This window comes from Accipiter gentilis, chromosome Z, assembly GCF_929443795.1.
Source record: "Accipiter gentilis chromosome Z, bAccGen1.1, whole genome shotgun sequence".
NCBI classification, from domain to species: domain Eukaryota; kingdom Metazoa; phylum Chordata; class Aves; order Accipitriformes; family Accipitridae; genus Astur; species Astur gentilis.
In genome coordinates this window covers 63,816,266-63,836,150 of record NC_064919.1, presented here as the reverse complement: position 1 = coordinate 63,836,150, position 19,885 = coordinate 63,816,266, and positions in this window count along the sequence as shown.

Genomic DNA, 19,885 nt, shown 5'->3' with positions numbered 1-19,885 from the left:
GTATTACTTAAACCTTCGGAGCATACTGAGTTCACAGCCGTGTTGTTACTTAAACCCATTCAGATGATGCCTCTTGTTTTTAAAATGTGGAACTAACCACGAAATACCCTGCTTCATGGTATTTCTGTGCACACGTGTTTGGAACAGGTGCCGTCTTTATGACTGAATCCCCCCATCCTCCCCATACTGTCATAGAATCATAGAACGGTTTGGGTTGGAAGGGACCTTTAAAGGTCATCTAGTCCAACCCCCCCTGTAGTCATCGGGGACATCTTCAGCTAGATCAGGTTGCTCAGAGCCCCGTCCAACCTGACCTTGAATGTTTCCAGGAATGGCGCATCTACCACCTCTCTGGGCTACCTGTCCTAGTGTTTCACCATCCTCATCATTGTAAAAAATGTCTTCCTTCTATGTAGACTGAATCTACCCTCTTTTAGTTTAAAACCACTGCCCCTTGTCCTATTGCAACAGGCCCTACTAAAAAGTCTGTCCTATTTTTCTTAGAAGGCCCCTCTAAGTATTGAAAGACTGCAGTAAGGTCTCCCCAGAGCCATCCCATCTCCAGGCTGAACAACCCCAACTGTCTTCACCTGTCCTCATAGGAGAGGATGTCCCACATCCTCTTCCCATCCTGTGGATCCCACCGCAGCTGCCAGCCATGGCAATTATGCCCACATAGAAAGCAAGAGAAAAGGAGCTACTGCAAACACCCATCTTCCCCGCCAGCCCTGGGCAAGGACATGTGTGCATGCTGCACCCCAGCTAAGCACCCCATCAGGCACTCCGGGGTGTGGGGTGCAGGATCCAATGTGGCTGAAAGGGCAAGCTTGTTTGCTTGGAAGGGTAGTGGAGGCTTGTATTATGTATTCAGTATTTTGCCACCAAAACCAAATGTATTCTCACAGAATTAGCTTAGTACAAACTGTGGAACGGTGCATGCTAATCTCTTTTAAAGAGCACTGTTCAAAGTAGGGATGGGGCCCAGAGTGACTGAGAACCCTGCCTGTGGCTTGCAGGAAAACCTGTTGCTTTTCATTACCGTTAGCTAATCAATACAAACACCGTCCTGTGCACCTTTTCAGATATTTCCAGCAGAGGATCTTCTCCATCAAATAGATCAGATTATCCTCTGAAAGGGAAAAATAAATCCCCCCAAATGGCATTATTACAAAAGAGATTTTTCAATAAAACTTTTAATTTCCTTTCTACGTAGCCATAGGCCAAAACAAACACACACACACACACATATCTGCTATGCTTAAAGATAGGTAGGAAAGGGTTTGGAGGTTTTGAAACAGACTCATAGCCCTGCAGATAAAAGAAAAACAGAAAAGGAAAAAAAAGGAAAATCCCAGGAGTATAAAGCTTGTAGAATTCCAATATCAGGTGTTATTATTTTTCATATCTTCCCATATCTTTCAAAAATAGAGTTCAGGATTGAAAACATCTTTCACAGATGCAAAATTTTTCCTGAAAATGTTAGATTATTATTTACAATTTCTAGATAAGCAGTGAGAAACTGTGATTTCCCTAACTTTTGAGGAAAGCTTATTAAGTGTTTAAATTGCAAGTGGGAAAAGCAATGCACAGAAAATGAATGTGTTTCCCTTCACCCCCTCAGGCCCTCTCAGCAAGTTGCCCCTTGTCCTTTCCCCTTCGTTTCACCCTCTTTTCAGCTCTCGAGCACTGAGCCATCCTTAGCTTTCCTACGACTGTGTAAGTTATGCCTGCCCTGAGATAATTGAGACCCCCAAAAACCCGATTGTCTGTTTGTGTAGTAATCCAGCATTTTAAATTTAGAATAAAAACATTAAAATGAGAAGCACTGATTGTCTATACCCTTTTTTACCACTTTTACCACCTAGCAGTCACCTAGGAACCACTCTTTTATGATGTAGTTTTTTTGTTTAGTTTTCGTATTGCTAGCTTGGTAAAGCTGTGAATTTCTCCTAGTTCCTGATGCCAAATATTAGTCTGAAAACCTTCTTCCCTGATGGTGATGCCTTTCTATGCCTGACTGTTCCTATGAGGCAAATGTTACTGCTGCTGTTGATTTCACTTTTTTTTGTAGTTTTCCATGCAAGCCCAGAGAGCTGTGCTTTGCTCATGGTCCTGTCGTGCAAGAACTGTGCACATCTGGCTGACGACTTCTGAAGCGCTGTGCTGCTGCTTCTGCTGCTGGTTGGCTTAACTGTAAAACTGGAGGGAAGGGAAGAGGGAGCTGGTCTGCAGATGGGTTTTTCATATGAACAGAAACAAAAAGGTGACAATAAAGTTACGTTAAGTGAAGCGAACATTTTGCTTTACCTCAGCAGAAGGTTTTTGTTTCTTTAACTATTTAAAAACATAAACTTTAGATAAACACCTAAACAAAGCATTTCTATGAAGTCAAAGGAGTTCATTTACAGGATGTTGAAATAAAACATTTAGTGCTCAAGAAAAAGTTGTCTGAGCCAAAACAATTAAATTAATTATATCCCTAGTTTTCTGAGTGTTTCACAGATTATGATTATGTATTTATCCCCTTCTATCAAAAGTCTCTCATCCTCTACTCCTGTTTAACGGGAGGAAAATGGAAATTCATTTTACAGATGGAAAAGTAGGGCAGAGAGACGGCTGGCAACTAGTCCCAAGTCCCAGGGGGTTTGCAGAAGCAAGAGTCAATTTCTGCTCCCTGCTCAGCCTGGGACTGTGATGCCGCTGAAGCCATTTGTTTCGTAGGTGCAGTTCAGACCTCTGTGAAATCTTTAGGGATGCAGTTTGTATAGGTGATATGCTTTGCATGGCCAGGGCACCCCCAGCACTGCTGACGGTAAAGTTGCAAGCTCACCCTGCATTTCTGCCTTGCTTCAGAGAGGGAACAACAGCTGTTGTAGGTGGCTGCTGGTCCCGTCCCACGCCATGCCCCTCACTCCAATCCCAAAGTTTAGAGGTTATTAAAGCAGAGGGGAACAATTTGTAATTGATTCTGTCCTTTCCCATTGCTCACAGTGGATCAAAGCCTGTGCTCTCGGTCTGGGGAGATCCCCTATGGAAATCAGTGGCGTGTTCAGATAAGGTTTTGAGGTGCCTAAGAGCAATCATCTGCCTCCAGAACAAAGGAAATAAATTCCAGGCAGCAGTTAAGAAAAGGGAGTTGAGGGTGAAATTCTGATGTCTGTGAAGCATAGGTTGTGATGAATGAGAAACAAACTAATCCCAATGTACAGTTATGAATGTACTAGAAATGTGATTCTAAGGATTGCAAACAGTATCACAAAATGCCACCACACTGTCCTGTCAACAGTAGCTAATGAAATATCTCAGAAAAGCCTACAACTCCTGCTTGATTTGCCCAACGTCTTTTAATACAGTCATCTCTCAGTTTAGATGCTGCATGGCTTTTAAACATGAGGGTCTCATACAAAAAAATAAGGTTATGGGGCATGTGGTTTGGCATCCTGTGGCCTGGATTGCCCAAAAGGTAAGCCTAGAAACCTCTTTCTGTGTGTATATGTTTAAAGTATACAGATTTCTAAATGCTTATATTTTTAATTTATACCTCCATATAAATGTATAACTATAACTATAGGAAAATAAAATATATACTCTACATTTACAGTAAATATGACTGCCTTGCACCTGGCACGTGAATTTGCCCAAATTACAGATTTTTAATGGACAACTGACACAGGCACCGCTCACTGGGAATGAGATGTAGGTTAGCTCAGTGGAAGCCATGTTCGTGGTGATTTATATTCCTGCTCTGAGCAAAACTCCTTATGGAGTCTCAAGAGGTAGCATGTTATTTGTAGTCCCTAGCAAAAATCCTATCCATGATCAGTAAAAAATTCCAGTGGACTTCAGATCAGATCATCAAAAACCTCTCTGAGATGCATTTTTTACCTCAATCTGTTCTTAAGGAAGAGCTGGGTAGAAAAATCAGACAAGAATAAAGAAGAAGCAGCTTGTGGAAAATGTGATGTTCTCATCAAAGGGATTGGGATGACTGCTGAGGTTTGACCACAGAGTGAGGTGAGTCCTGAGTTGTGGCTCTGCTGTGCAGGACATGTCCTGGCTTTGCAGGCTGTCCTGCTGCCACCTCACAGGCTCTGGAAAAGGTGCTGTTGCCAGGGAGCCCAGCCTGGGCAAAGACAGAAAAGGGGGAGAAGCAGCCTCTGTTTTGCCTGTGCCAGGATCTCACCCACCAGCCCTGCTTCTCATAAAAGGAGGCTTTGCCTCCTTTTGCTGTACTTTGGGCAGCAAAAATGGCTATGGTATCTGCAAACAGGCACTCTGGCCAGTGCCAAGATTTTTGCGGGTTTCAGAGCAAAGTTGAGCATTAAGGCAGGATTCAAAGACAGATAAGGAGGTAATGCCATGGGTATTTACTTATGGAAGTTTTTTGGCAGAAAGGAAAATATGGAAGGAAGAGCAAAAGTTTTGGTTTGAAAATACCCTCCTGGAAGCAGGAGTCAGCAAGCAAAAGGTGAGTGAGACTTGGAGTAGGGCACAAGGGGCTTTAAAGCTGAGGTGAGGCACTTACCCTGGGTTTGGCAGGCAAGGACTAGCCTGTGGAGGTGGCTTAACATAAATAAGCAACTGGGGAATGATCTTCACAGTAGTTTTATGAGTCCTAAAAGTGGGACGTGGCTTCGTTTGCAAATGCGTGAGAAAAAAGCATTGCTGTCCTCAAGTGAGGTGCTAGAAAATGGTGTAGTTTGGTCACGCTGTGAGTGCCCGGATCACATGGGAAGTGTCTTAGGCAGGTTGGGTGCAGCCAGCTGGAAGGCTTTGAAGTGCTCTGGACCCATGGGCTCAGCAGTGTCTCTGGGTTGCAGGCGTTGCTCTTGGCTACATGAGGCATTCAAGCAGGACTCGAGCTGCTCTTCGCAGTGACCATAGACTTGTCTTGGAGAGAGAGGACTTGAGGGGACAAATAAGAGTTCAGGTGCCCAGATTAAGCTTCAGCTGACCACTGCTTAACACAGCAGGTATCACAGAGAGGCTGACTAAGAGTTGTGCTTTAAGAGACTTGAGCTTGGCAGGAGTCCTAAATTATGGGTGACCAAATTGACAGAGATACAAACTGCCATCAGTCTCTTCCCAAGCCTCAAACAAACCAACCATTGACTTTTATTGTTTCCTCTGCCTTTCCACATCCTTGTTTTTTTGTGGAACTCCAAATGGAAATGTCAGAGGCTGGTTTTCTAGCATTTCCAAGAGAGATAAAATCAGAAAAACTACCAAAATTAGCTTTGTTAATATTCTTTGCGTGCTTTTCCAGATTGACTTCTAGACCAAAAAGTGATTTTGGTCTAGACATTTGTAAACCTTCCAAACATCTGGACTTGTTGAAGTCAGCTCAACTTTACTCCATCTACTCTGGTTGTATTTCCTGTTGTACTATTAAAAGACGACAAAAATATTTAAGCGCTGGAGGAATATGCTTATGGGGAAATTTTCCAGGAACGAAATACACTTGGCTAAGTGTGATTAAAGAGGAGGTGTGATGAGGATTGTCTTCTAGTCATCCTGTCTCCTTAGAAGGAAAGGGAAGCATCTGTAGGGCAAACCCAGTGTGTAATTAGAAGCAATGGAGTCCTGCTAAGGCTCAGGCTGTGGGTCCTGGTTCCACTCTGGTTCGTAAAGTGTTTACTTGCAATCTGCAGAGAGCAGGCAGGACACGTCTCTGACTCCTTTCTTTCCATGCTTTCTATTTCTTGTCTGGGGAGAGCAACTGAAAATGTCTTTATATGTTCATTATAAGCTGCAGCTACAAAGATGGTCAGCTAGATCAGCTGTGACTGCAAGTAATAGTCATCAGCACTTCCTATGTGCCTAGTAATGCTGGCTAATTTCATAAGGAAGAGGAGACAGAGGAGTAAGAGAGTAAGTTGGAAGGAGCAGAGAGAGAGGAGCATGATCAGCAAACTGGGCATTATTATGAACTACAGAAAAATAATATGACCTGTGCAGAGAATGGGGCACAAGAGGACGGGGACTGCATCAGTGGAAGGTGTTGGAGATGCTGAAAGGCTTTTTCTCAACCAGGTCTATTGGCAGGCTGAAGCATATGGTTTTTTCTGTGTTATTTCCAGTATATCTTGAGTAAGCAATAAAGGCTTCTGATATTACATAGCAGAAATGGAGAAAGGGTAGTGGGAAGCTCAATGGCTGGAAAGACAAAAACAGTGGGGACAAGAAAGATCATGGCTCTCATCTGACCAGGTGACCATTGATCATAACACTAAAAATGAAGAATGTGCTTTGCAGCTGTGACTTCTCTCACTGTTGTGCACACTCTCATTCAAGTGTCCTTTTCTCAAGTGTCCATGGAGAAATCAATATTCTGCTCCTCAGAGCAGGTGCTGAATCTCTGATGACCTATTGGTCAGACTTTGATAAATTGGGATGGTTGTACACCAAGGAATTTCTTTCTGAATGGCTATATGGTCCTGTGAACAATTCTTGCTTTCCATGGTAAAGAACCATGTTGAATAGAGGCTATAATCCCTGACTGGCCAAAGCTGAATCAACACTTCATTCCCTTTTCTAAACTGATCTAAAGAAAACCTTGAAATAATTTTGTATCAAGGAAGATATTTGTAGTTGTTGTTTAGAATATACCATGGCAGTGAAACCCAAAGAGAATGGTTAATATAGTCTGCATGTAGAACCAGAACTTTTTTCTGAAAAGGTAAAAGAAAGAATTAGAAAAATTTATAGTTCCTGTGGCCAGCAACTGCACTTGATTTTTTGCCATCTTGGTTTTTCACTGGTGGCCTGAAGTACATGCTTTACATCTGGCCCATGTGATTCTCCATGTATTTATGGTACTGCACAAATTTTGGGGACAAAGGTTCCTTTCTTTATAGGCAAATTATGTGTTCCTTTCAAGTTGTAATTGGGACTTTGGCTTATTCTTTGGAACACTGTGTGCTTTGTGACTTGCTCTAACACTTAGGTTTTTCCATTTTATAGTGATCATAACTTGTGTAAGACTTTATTCGTAGCCCAAGTAAAATAGGGGTCATACAAAATACTTTTTGTCTGTGATGATGTAATTATTCAACTGAAGCAGTGTTACTCATGGTATTACACATAGACGTCCCCAACATTCCAAATGTTTCAACAGTGCAGCTATGCAATTTGATAAGTAGTAGTAAAGTGGATGCAGGTGCTTTCTGCATTCCTTTAAGCTTGCAGCAAAACATATAAGATGGTCAATGGCAACAGTCAAATCTAGCATGTCACTAGAACAGGGCAGGAAAATAAATTTACCCTTTTCTCTCTAAAGCAAGGAAAGAAAGGAAAGGAATTTAGGAGTACCAGGACACTGGTCTTGAGCACATATCCCCAGAGAGCACAAGCATCTTTCTCAAGTTTTCAGGGAACTGGTAAATTTTGTGTAAGGACATAGGGCAATTTAACATGCTTTTGGGAATCAGAGGGCAGGCTGTATTGGCAATGTAGACATAGCCATATGCAACATATTAGTATGATGAAGAATGTGCTGAAACAGGTATGGGTTTACCTTTGAGATTTTAAATGCTGACCAATTGTAAATACAGATAGCCAGAGCAGGAATTATCAGTAGACCAGAACTGTCATGTAAAGTGGTGGATGAGCAAAGATAATGCAAACATAGCTAAGATCAGGAAAATAAAAGAAAGGAGATGAGATGCTGCTTAGAGTCTGTTAATTACCCATGATGAGGAATATGTCTGAAACTGCATACTTGGAAAATTATTATGAACTAGGAAGAATAATATGATACTCAAAATTTTCTCTGAAATTTTACCTCATTTTAAATGTATTAACCCAGCCTTCACCTAGCAGTGCTGACATCTTATGTTACTTGAGAATTTGGCTTATTAATTTGACTTGACTCTTTTGTCATTCCAGAACTTGTTTTTTGTTAGTTGTTCGTGAGATGCAGGCTGAAAAATATGATGTAGTGGTAGTATTTTTAACTCTTTTAATCTGACGGTGCTCATGTATGTGTATGTCTGCATGTATGTGTGTGTGTTTATATCTCCATACATGTAAGTACATGTATACTACTACTATTTTGAAGCAATCAACCACAGTGCAACTGTGTTAGCACTGGCTTTCAAAACAGAGCATGTTGAATGTTTGCTGCGGAATGTTTTTAATGTGTGTTGTGTAATAGATAAGGTGTAGGGGTTTTGAACTGCTGACAGAGAAATGTTTAGATCTACAAATGCTTCACTTGTTAGCTCATATCTAACTGTGTCTTTGGGCACTGAAATTTCTTCTTAAAGTATTCTCTAAGCTCATCAAATTGCTGTCTAATCCAGAGGTGCCCAGTATCCATACGCATCAAGGCTGACACCTATAAATTTTCCCATGGTCCTAACAGCTATGTCCAGGCATAGACTTATGCACTTCATCTTGGACTTAAGCAAAATGTAGATACATAATCCCTAAACGTTTTGAAATGACTGCTCACCTAAACTCCATTGGCATCTTACTTTTTAATGGAGGCTTTCCTAGATGCCTCATGTTTTGCTTCTTTTCATTCCCAATGTGCCCCAACTTTGGCAGGGCAGAGAAACTTAAATCTGAACTGATATCCAAGCCTACCAGAACAAAGAACCAGGTGTCTTCTCAAACAGGGGAGGTCAGTCCAGAAGGTGGTCCCAGGGCATGCCTAACCTGCATCAAAAGCATTAACACTCTCATAAAAGTTACAGCAACTACTTATTCAAGGAAAAAAACAGGCCAGTGATGGAGGGAGGTGTGCAAAAGGAGGAGGATATGGCTATCAGTTGGGAGGGAAGACACCGGGGTCCTGATTCTGCTCCCAAAATTGTTTATACATTTGAAATTGAATTACTGGATGCAGCAGTGAGGTGGTGATGGGTCATCTCCCTCACAGGTGAGTTATCCTTACTATGTGATCCCATGCACAGCTATAAGGTACTTAGCATGTACTAGACCAGTGTTAAGTATCTTGAAATGAAAAAAGCTGAGAAAAAAAATATGAGATATCCTGAACTGAAATCCTGAGACTGACTTCATAAGACCCAGGTCTCCACACAGGTTCAAGAGCTCTAAAGCTTAGGAAGATCCTTCCGTGAGAACTGGTTTTGCTTCTTCCATTCTCAGCTATAGTCTTCTGAGAATAGTGTCCGTAACTTAAAGGACAAAATAATGTTGGGGAAAAAATTCTGTGCGTTGCAGCTATTTTGTAATGTGATTTAGCAGCTGGGGACAGGGAGGAAAGCCAGACTGATGTAATCAGCCAGCTTTCCTCAAGGCAGTTGACATTTACTGCCCACTGTTTAAGACTTGCTCTCCTACTTGGTGGTTCCTCTCCAGAGGGGCAAATGAAGAGGAAAGATATGATAAGTATGTAACTCACTGTAACTCATTAATGAAACAGTCCTGGGCATAGTCACTAGAGATAGCAAAGTTTGCAATGAGGATAGCTGCAGATTTATGCCTTCTTTTGATGTGACATCTCCTCTACCACTGGGACAGGCAAAGATACTTTTACAAGATAAGTCAGGATGACTGTAAATGGGTGCACTAGTACACGCTTGGCAGAACATGAACACAGGAGGCTTCTGGGGTTTTGGTTTTAGTGATTTTTGGTTGCTTTTTCTCCCCCCAGTAGAACAACATTGGCGTTTAAATGGTGACCACTCTTGGCCTGTCTTCAATAGCAATACCTATGTAAAGGTACTGCTTCATAGGGCTTCTGCAGGCTAAGCTGTAGAAAATGAGTAAGAAACATCCCTCCCCTGTAGCACCATGTAAAAATCAAGGTTTTGTGGCTAAAGGGATAAATAAAAAGTGTGTTTGCGTACAATGATCTGGATAAATAATACCAACTGACTGCACTTTGGAGGCTCCAAAGTGCCTGGGCTTTGTAAAAAGTGTTTCCAGAGAGGCAAAAGTGTCTTTTTGTCAAACTTGAAGGATTCTCAAAATTGGTCCGGGGTCAAAATCAACCTAAAGGGACACACTCAGCTTCAATGGCATCATAGAGTAACCTGAATCTCTCTGACAAGCATTAAATGATCTCCAGCAGACTTGTTAGCTAATCCCAAACAGAACCAGCTTGCCGGGAATACCAAACCTTTTGGCCAAGTGACAGTTGGTTTCTTTACAAAGGCCTTGGGAAAAACCCAGTGAAAGAAATAGTTCATCAAAAAAACCACAGGCCAATTCATTTGGGAAGATTTTTCCATACATGCTTTTTAGTTCTCAATATTTCTAAAATGACTTGTTTTAGAAACACAAACTTTATTTTATGTTGCTGGATTTACAGAAAAACAATTGCTTTCTTTACTTCTTAGTGTGATAAACATGTAATTATCAAATCAAGACCTAACTCTAGATACAGCAGAACAAACAGGATGTTCATGTGTCTTAAATGCATTCAGGACACATTTACAAGACTCATTAGTAAGAGGAAATGAATACTAGCTGGAAGCCAGAACCAAAGGTAATTTTAAGTCACCTTGGAGGTTCCTTGAGGATTGTTGTGCAACCTGAACTTGGGTCTGTAACCTCAGATCCCCAGGAATGGGTGCTGGCCACAGGGTCTGCTAAACTGAGCATCTCACCAGACAGTAAAATGTCCAGGTTTTCAAATTTACCTTGTTGTCTTAAAATGCAGAAAACATCTTCACTGAATTTTAAAAGCACCCTAGCAGATGCATCCCATTAATCCGAAGTTGCAGTCCAAGTTAATGACTGCCACATTTATAAGCCCTGCTAGATACTCCCTGCATCTTCAGACACCAAAATGCCTTTGAAAACCTGGCTTAGATTCTGCACAGCAGCTCCTGATTGTGAAGGCTGGCAGATCATTTTGAAATGCTGCAGGCATTTTAAGTTAGGTGAATTTTATAAAAAAATTTGGCAAATCTTGTTTTTGAGGCTATTCTTGTTGGTCCTGTTTTGCTATAGAGTACTATGAAAAGTGTCATTTGCAGCTCCAAAAGTTTGAACAAGAGGAGCTAAACTTTGGCTAATTACAGCCCTTACACATATAATCGATAAGTCAACCTTGCAACCTGAACTTGGTCTTTGAATTCTCCTCCAATCTTACCTTTAACATTAGCAGGTGTCTTGGCTATAAATACACCAGTGCTAATTTGTGGCCAGCAGGTTGAGGGAGTTGATTCTGCCCCTCTACTCTGCTCTGATGAGACCGCACCTGGAGTACTGTGTCCAACTCTGGGGTCCTCAATACAAGACAGACATGGACCTGCTGGATCGAGTCCAGAGAAGGGCCACAAAAATGATCAGAGAGATGGAACACATCTCCTGTGAGGAAAGGCTGAGACAGTTGGAGTTGTTCAGCCTGGAGATGAGAAGGCTCTGGGGAGACCTTACTGCAGTCTTTCAATACTTAGAGGAGGCTTATAAGAAAGATAGAAACAAACTTTTCAGTAAGACCTGTAGCAATAGGACAAGGGGTTATGGTTTAAAACTAAAAGACAGTAGATTCAGACCACATATAAGGAAGAAATCTTTTATGATGAGGATGGTGAAACACTAGAACAGGTTGCCCAGAGAGGTGGTAGATGCCCCATCCCTGGAAACACTCAAGGTCAGGTTGGACGGGGCTCTGAGCAACCTGATCTAGCTGAAGATGTCCTTGATCGTTGCAGGGGGTTTGGACTAGATGACCTTTAAAGGTCCCTTCCAACCCAAACCATTCTATGATTCTATGATTCTATGATTCTAATGAATGTATCTTATTGTACTTGTTACTTAATACCACTAGTCTGGAGACTATTTTCAATTAAATCACTATACTACTGAGGGATTCCAGGGGATATAGGGGACTAGGAGTGCTGACAAAGTTATTTACAACAAATCCACCTACTAATCTCACCAGATACTTCAGTTTTACAGCCTGATACTTACCGCTTCAGCTCTGTAGCTCTGTTGGAGTGTTATTTCTCTGATTAGTTCCCCTTACCTTTCTGTGCGAGCAAGAATCCTCTCCATACTTGAATGTCCAGTTTTCAGCCCCAGGTAGATACTTGCTCTGTGTGTCTTGTCTCTCCAACATTTTCCTCTTACTTCTCCAAAGAGGCTCAGAAGAAAGGCACAGGCTAAAATTACACTGACTGGACTGAAGCAAGCCATATCATCATCTGTACTGGACTACTTGTGCTAGGTACTTCCCTAAAAGTCATCCACGAATGCTGAATCCACTTCTGGGCACCACTGAGGAGGTGGGCCTGCAGCTGAGGTGCAACACACGGGCTGTAGGAGGCACAGTGGGTGGGGAGGCAGGTGGCACCACTATCACCCTTCTTAGTTGGGAGACTCAAAAGATGACCAAGGAAGTAGCAGTAACATTAGGAGAACTGGAAAAGTACAGTGTGTGAGGGAGGCATCTGACATGGAAAGGACGAGACCGTGGCTTTGTGCCTTGGAAGTCTTTCAGCTTTCCACGCTTCAGCAGGGCAGAGTGCCAAAACCCCACAGGTGTTTGCTTCACGCAACTGAAAATACAGGGTCTGAGGTGCTCAGAGATCACTGTAGAGCTGTAAAAGAGCTTGGCCCCAATGTGCAGATTTGAATTATTATTATATTAATATTCTTTCTTAATATTCTCAGAAAAGCCAACATTTTTCCCATGAGAAATTCTGAATCTTTTCCTTTACTGAAATCTGTCCAGGGCTCCTGCTGACAGAAAGGTTAATAAAGGAAGTGAGCTATCCAAAGGGTTCTGACAATGTTTATTATAATTTTCTTATCCACCACATAGACTTGCATTTCAACCTTCAGGGTCTCAGGAATACTGATGCACCAGAAAATGGATGTGATCCTCACCCTAACTTGCTGATGCCAATTTGGAAATTAGTAAGAGTTGTGCAAAGTTTGCTTTAAACTGAAGTGTGGTTTTCAGATCATGATTTGAATGCAGAAAAGGCACATTCAGAGCACTCCTTCGCTCTTAATCTCTCCCTGTGTCTTTGTTTGTTTGCTTGTTTGTTTGAAGCACTTTCTTTTCCTTCCCTGTTGTTGGAGGATACTGTGATTGCACAAGCAGAGTTTCATATTTAAAGTAACAGTTGGACAAAAGGTTTCCCAGCTGAAGGCCCAAGCCCAGGCCCTAGGAATAAATCGTAGAGCTTAACAGCAGTATTTTACAGATTTTAAAGCTGAGACTTTTAAACAAGATTTCATGGAATGGAGTTTTACAGGTTAATTGACTCATCTAAAATTAAATGGAGCATTTCAAAGAACTGCTACAGCAGCAAAATCCAAGAGGAAGAGAGAAAATATACAGCTTGAACAGAATTGTTCTAACAAACATTTCTAGTGTTAATTCTGCAGAATGCTGCAACTGTTTTGTGTCAGCTCAGTGACTTCAAGCAGCCCTGAGCTCCCAAGTCTCATCAACCATGGGACAGCGTGCAAAGCATCCTTAAATCTCCAGTGTAGTTGGTCTAGGTCAGCAGTCTGGATCCAAAACTGGACTCAAGATTGAATTTCTTCATGATGTTTTGATTTTTAATTCTGGAAAAGCCCATTTTAGAAATGGTGTTTGCCACAAAATTTGGTTTTGTTTTCAGTTCAGGATATTTAAGATTTTGGTTTGGTTTTTAACATATCCAGTTTTGAATCTCTGGTTCAAATCTAGTGGTCAGATTTCTACCTGCTGTTAATTTCAAAAGTAATGTTTTGATGCCAGAATGAAAGAAGCAGGATCTTTCTGCTTTTATTCGTCTCGAGCAGAAATCAAGTCCCTCAAGAAACTGATTTGTACTTGTATGAGCTGATGCAGGAAGCTGAAGAATCAGGCTGTGTGTTTTCCAGAGCACTGGTATCCACTTAACACATGCTTTCCAAACTCTGTAGTCCGTAATTCTTTCTAAGGATCCCTCCTGCATCTCTTCTTGCATTTGTCTTCCATGGCATTTTTGACAGGAGATATGTCTTATCTATGTTTGGAAAGTGTTTTTTAAAATTTACAGCACTATAGAAAACCTTTTATAAGAATCAGAATGTAAACCTTTACCAGCCACAATAACATGAGTGGAAAATTCTTTGTTCATTTCTTAATGACTGACTAAATATTGGCTTCAGTGTTATATTTATAGGAAGTTTCCTTGTATGTGCTTTACTGTAAATGTTATTCTTAGAGGTGGAGTTAGGAAAACCAGAAATTCAATACAGATCTTTTACTTTTCTTCAGTGGCAAAGAACTTTTTACCAGTTACACTGTGTCCTTCAGGCAGAGAGAAAGTAAATGGGCCCTTAACGCTATGTGGAATTGGAGCAATAAGAAGTATTTTGGTTGCTCTGGGATTTACAAAGCCTACCTGGGAGGATTCTTTTTGCAAATTATTTTCCAAATCCCTACACTTCTCAAGCCTCCTTAATTTTTTTTTTTTTCTCAGCATGTAATCTCAAATAATAGTTTCAGCTGTAGACAAAGATAAATTCATACCAGAGCAGTCTGATATTATTTATCTGTGGTTTTTTTTAGAAATCAGAAAAAGTGGCCTTGGCTACTGTCTTTGTATGGCAGCCCTTCACTCCAGACAGAGCAGCCCTGCATGTCAGCCTGGCATGGGGCAGGTGCGGGAAGACATGCTGCTTTGGGGAAGACTGTGCCTTCCCATGCCTGATGTGGATGGATTTTGTGTTTAGCCCTGGGTGGCTCTGTATGGGACTGTTCAGATTTTACACTTCCTTCGCCCCTACTTTGCACATGCTTGTGCAAGGCATGAGGTAGTGGAAATCACATCCAATAAATCAAGTTTAATTCCTTTGCAAAACTGAGATGCAGACATGCATCTCTTCCTGCTTTATTGCTGAGGTTCCTATTGAGGTTTCCTGCTTATAATTTATTTCATATAAGCTGATTAAAAAGCCATTAGAAAACAATCAAATATCTCCATAGATAGAACAGGATCACAAAGATGGTGCAATTATTCATTTGCCGTCTTGCTGTGTTAATACAACCGCTGCTCCCACCAGTCTTTTAACATGGCTGATCATTCTTGCCCAAGTTTATCTCTACTGAAAATAAATGTTTTGGGTTTTATGTCAAGATAACTAACAGAGACTTCTAGAAACAATGTACAGGTAGTTTTTACTTTTCTATACACTTAAATTCATAGGAGCTTAGAAATACTGCTTGGAAGGGATCTTTGGAGATCACCCAGATAAAACTCCTGCTCAAAATGGGAGTATCTTCCAATGCTAGACCAGGTCAGCCATGGCTTTGTCTAGCTGAGCCTTGAAAACCTACAAGGAGAGTGGTTCTGGGCAATCATTTCCAGCAATGTACTATGTTCTTACTGTAAAAGTTCATGGCAAATTCATGCATGCTCCTAGTTTTTATCAAACTAGCTATAATAGGAAAATGGCTAGTGGATCACATTTTATTATGAGTTAGCTATCCTGATATAAAAATGCAGTCTCTTTTGTACTGAAGACAGAGTTTACCAGACAATGGTCATTAAGCATCAGGATTCAGAGGGCTGAAGATAATTTCATCAAAATACTGACCTGCCAAGCTGTTGATCATTTGGCTGTTTAGATGAAGTGCAAGAGCCTGGGATGTAGTATGGCAGTGCTCAGAGCAGATGAGACCATCTCAGCAACTTGCTTCTGTCTTCTGAGGTCAGAGTACCAGCTGGAGTGTTAGAGTGGAGTACTAGAAAGCGATGATACGACAATGTGAGTGTGTATTTAACAAATACATGTACATGGAGGGAGAGGGAGAGAGAGAGAGTGAACACCTCTGTGTAGAACAGAAGCTCCATTCATTTGGGAATGGCTGTATTATCCAGAGCAAGAAAAATCCTTAGGCATATATGGAAGTCCAAGGCAAGTGTGAAACAAACTCATTTTGCCACCTCACATCTTCCCGCAATTACAAAAATGTTAAACATTGGCAGAGGTGCATCATTAATATCTTGAGTCCAACAGCACAAGCCGCTAGCAGGAGAGTTATAAATATCTTCCAAATGATTGGTTACACCCACATGCTGTCTTTTCTTTTAACGGTAAGTTTTCTGGAGAAGAATTCCTTGCAGAAAATCATTTGAGAGGGCAGCATTGCTGGGAAAGCTGGACTGGTAAACAATCAGGGAGGCTGCTCGCTTGCTCACTGGAATTGAGGCAGCACCTGCTGCTACACTGCTTAGGGTCCTTGGTTAGTTTTAACTGAAAAGAAAGAAATGAAATGTTATTTGCTCACCTCTGCCTCACACTGTAGTTGGCATGGTTGTTCAAAGGGGAGAGGGATGTTCAGAGTCACTGCGTGTCCCTCCTGTTCTTTACAATCAATAAAAAAAATTTCCATCACTGGACTTGGGGCTTTCTATGTGCCAGTTATTATGGCTGTAGTATGACAAGGTCTATCCTAGAAATGTGTTTACAGAGACCCACTACCTGAACAGGAGTCTCAGCGACACACTTACACCTCATTTCTGTAAATAACCTCCTAACAGCTATGAGAGCCTCTGAGGCCTCTGTGAACTTCTGCTGTGGGGGCAATGCTGAACAGTGTGTTCCTGAACATGCCAGTTCCCTCCTCCATGCAGAAGGCTCAGCTCTGCTTGCAGCACCGCGGGTAGGAGTCAGACTGGTGTGGCATTGTTCATGGGCTTGGCACCGACACGCAGCATAATGTGATAATCCCTGTGGGTCGAATCTGCACTGTCCTTTGCCAAAAAGCTGTACTTGGAGGTAAACTTCTGACCTTGTGGCTTTTTTTTCCCCCAAAAAGTATTTTGGAAAGAAGTAATTGCTATCCTTTCATAAGCCATTCTTTACTCAGAGGATTTGATTCTCCTGTGTGCTACTGTGGCTTTTAAAAGAAACAGAGAGCTCTTCATATGGCCAAGACACTCCAGCACAAACAATCGAGGTGGCATGGCACCGAGGCAACCAGGTTCTTCCAAAAAAGATCACTCTGTAAGGTTCATAAATGTGAAGTCTCACTCACGCTTCAGCTCAGGACATAGGAAATGGTGTCTTGTGTATTCACTGTTAGAGTATCTACTTGAGCAAAGGGTGCTTATCAAAGAAACACATAATTTTTTTTTTTGAAAAACGATTGCACTTGAGACATCGATCTAGCAATGAATAAAAAGTGACATTTCCTGAGAGAGTTTTAAGGGCTCTTGGTTCAGTGGTAGTATGCATAAGGTAAGTATGTATTTACAAGTTGAGACATGCAGTGCTTCATCCTTAACTTGCAGGTTTGTCTAAGTACTTGAGGATACGATGTGCTGAAGGAGCGTGTACAAAGGAAGAGCTTTAGCTGAGAGATAGTCATAGCCTAATAATTATCACTCTTTTTAGAGTCAACCACAATTGCATTAAAAGCAGAAAAAAAGTACAGTTAATTTTATATAACAGTGCAACATTTTTAGTTTGCACATTTACAGAGGAAGAGTGAAGACAAAGAAATCTAGGTACTAACCAGTATCTTAATGAGCTATAGTAATAGTTCCTACATGTGGGGTTTAAGAAGATAGCAGACTTGGTTTACTGCCCACAAAATGCTGTCTCAAATTTTTTAAGCATCCTTTACTTTGCTTCCTGTTTTATACGTTATAATTTTAATACATCCAATAATTGGACCTGCAACTCCTTGTGGATTCAAGTGAGACTACACAGACATCTACCAGCATGATTTGCTGCAATCAAGTAATTGATCATTTGCAGACTATATCCTCATTTGCACCCAGTAATTGTGTTGAAAGTTATTTCCAAGTGCAGAAGTCTACAATTCAAGAGTCATGCACTAAATACACTTAAGAAAATAAAAAAACCTTGCTTTAAGAGCCACATGATTTGCGTTTCAGAAAGGGATATCCATGTAGAGTTAGGCAGAGGACCACAGCATTGAGGCAGCATGGGGTGACTTTTAGTGTAGTTTCTACTGAGGGTGAAGCCCTAAGTGATGAGGAGTGGGGTGAGAGATGGGAGCCGTTTAGACACATTGGCTGTTGTCCCCCTCCCTTTTAACCTCTTCTAGACAGCCCTGGCCCTTCTCCCCTCTCCAGCTGTGGTTGGTGGGGGTGACTTTGCTGTGGTCTCCCTACCCCAGGCCAAAGCCTATCAGAAACAATGTGCCATAAGCCGTTTTTCCTATGCAAGCACCTGCGCTGCTGTTCAGTATTGGCCCCCATGCCAGCCAGCAGAAGTGACGGGGCCATTTGCAGATGATGGCTTTTTGTCACAGTCTTTTGAACAACTGTAGTAGCCACAGTGTCCATGCTGTGCTGGCACCAGCTGAGCATGGAGACTGAGCTCTGGCTTTGGGCAGCAGGACCCCACTGGGGGCTGCAGCACTCGCTGGATACCTCCAGGCTGGACCAGGCTCTGGGTCAGACCCTGCAGTTTGGTGGGGAGCATGGCTAATTTTCCTTGTATCTCAGGACTCAGCAGAGCAGAGACATCCAAGACCTCCCTCTTACAGTCTGAGCTCCCCTACAGACCCCTTCCATGACTTGTAGAGGATCTGACAGGGGTATACATTAACCATCATTTCTCTATTACTTAGCAGTTGCCAAGTGGGAAATTGCTACCTACTAAATTTGCTGGGCATTATGTATTTCTAGGTCTTTACACCAGCATGTGAGAGTGTGTCCCAGGTTTGGGGTCCAGGTGTGTGCCCTGGCTGTGCTGTCACACACAGACTTCCTTCTTTTCCTCTTCCCAACCTATGCCATGGTTTCCACACAGTGGAAAACAGGGCATGATCCTTGGGAACTGAGGCACATCCAGACAATGTGCTGCTCTGTGTGATGGTTTCTGGCTTTGCAATACCCCAGCAGGTATTTGCATGTCTGTTCATCTGCACAGGGACATAGCAGGGAGTGGCCAAGCTTCCACTTGGCTCTTACATATCCAGGGGCTCAGTCATACTAAGGAATCTGAAAAGTGCCCTTTTAAACACCCTGAACTATTGCTTATACCATTGATAGTACCTCAGGGACAGTCGTCCCCTCATGCTGGTTGGAATGAAGAGCAGTGTTGTGTAGAGGGCACCAACCAACTATGATCTGCTGCCAGCACATGCAGGACACCAGGCCTTTTGCACTGCTAGCCTGAAAATGACTTCCTGGAAGCACCCGTGTAAATGTCACAGGGAAGCCTCTTTAAACTACTCAGATGAGGTGCAAGTAGTTATCTGACTTGGGAGATGGGAGAGATTCCTGGCTTTGGGGGCCGAATGCTCATGTGATGGCCGTGTGACACCTCAGCTGGTGGCCCCAATGTGCCTCTGCTCCAGAGCTGGTCCCCAGCACTGAAGACCTCAGGTATCTATAGCTCCTGGCCAGCCCCACTGCCAGCCAGGAGGAGCAGCCCTGGCAGCCTGCAGCGCATGCTCCTGTAAGCCATGTCCTCCTTGACCAACCTGTCTGTTTTGGCCAGCATCCTCTGGACAGCCTCTCCTGGTGCGGTCAGTCCTCCTGCCTTTCCACATGTGCAGGTCTGTGATATTTTTCACTTTGATCACTCGCTCCTGGTGAACCAGCCATGTCATGGGAGATCGGGGTGAAGGAGTTTTCTCTTCAAGGCTATAATCCTGCTTCTTGGTGTCTTCTATGGATGCTCCTTATCTGGGCTCATGTGCTACCTTTCCTGCTTGGTTCTGTTAGCAGGGCTTTTTGATCCACAGCACATAAGCATCAGAATCAGACATGCTTCAACACGCTCTATCTCCCACAAGATAATACAGGCATTTCCTAGTTTATCACAAGCAGCTTTTGTGTAAATAAAAACAAAGCCCCAGATCTCCATGGGTATAAAACAGATGATCAGGAAATATGGTCCTCCACAAAGATGTGTTGTAAATTTTAAATGAATGAAGTGCTAACACAGAAATTGGTAGCATTGTCTTCTTCCAGGCAAACTCATGCCAGGAATTCAT